This window comes from Aplysia californica, unplaced genomic scaffold, assembly GCF_000002075.1.
Source record: "Aplysia californica isolate F4 #8 unplaced genomic scaffold, AplCal3.0 scaffold00078, whole genome shotgun sequence".
NCBI classification, from domain to species: Eukaryota; Metazoa; Mollusca; class Gastropoda; order Aplysiida; family Aplysiidae; genus Aplysia; species Aplysia californica.
The window spans coordinates 1054772-1055854 of NW_004797348.1; positions in this window are offsets into that span (position 1 = coordinate 1054772).

Below are 1083 nucleotides of genomic sequence, written 5' to 3' on the forward strand. Positions count from 1 at the left end.
GAGAGAGAGAGAGAGAGAGAGAGAGAGAGAGAGAGAGAGAGAGAGAGAGAGAGAGAGAAAACATAGCCGACACCTGGACACAGTTTTCAGTAAATAGGAGAAGGCATTTGCCCGAGTCCACAGAGCAGGCTATGGCAGACTTTGAGAGAATATGAAGAGAAAGGCATACTCCTTACAAACACCAAAACATTAAACAAAAATAGTATGAGATGTGTAAGAGCTGGCGAGGGAAAACTGATTGGTTCAAAGTGACTTCAAGTGTCAAACAAAGCTGAGTCCTATCATCATCACGCTTCGCAGTTTACATGGACAAGATAACACAGGAAGCGAATGGCAACTAAGAACAATCAAACGAATTGCTCTTCGTTAGCGACAAAGATCAGGACAGCCTTCGAGTACATACTACATGTATTACTTAAATGAACACGGCATGTGAGAAATATGGAACGAACATAAGCAAAACAAAGATAGAAATAATGAATAGTTCCAAAAAACTAAATCCCGTGAAATATCCAAATTAGCCAGACACATCTGAAACTACGAGTAGTACAAGGAAATTCAAATACCCTGGAAACACGTTCACATCAGACAGGAAAATGGTGAGAGAAATTGAAACAAGGGTACACAAGGCAAATGCGGTAGCATTCTAGCCAGCATCCATACTTTCCCATCAAAACATCCCAATGAAGACAAAGCAACAACTTTTCAGACAAATCTTCATACCATCAACTCTCTGCAGTCACTGCTAAATTTGGACCCTCAACAATAAGAGACAACTTTAACTTACCAGGTAGTTTGGACCTGTAATGAGAATGGGGTCACATCAGCCTGACTGCTGCAAGGCTTACAACATACGATTTGATGACTTCAAAGCAAAAAAAAAAGAGGGCAAGTAAAATCGTATGGTGAAGTCAAGCCACCATTAACTCCTTTCAATCACTAAAAAAACATACTATTATCACTAAATATCAGTGAATGTTCATTACCTTCTTCTGTTGCAACACGCGTTCGCCATAGTGTTGAAAGGTTAATACGAATCTTTTTCAAAATGGATCGATGGACTCAAAGAGACCCTACGAAGGA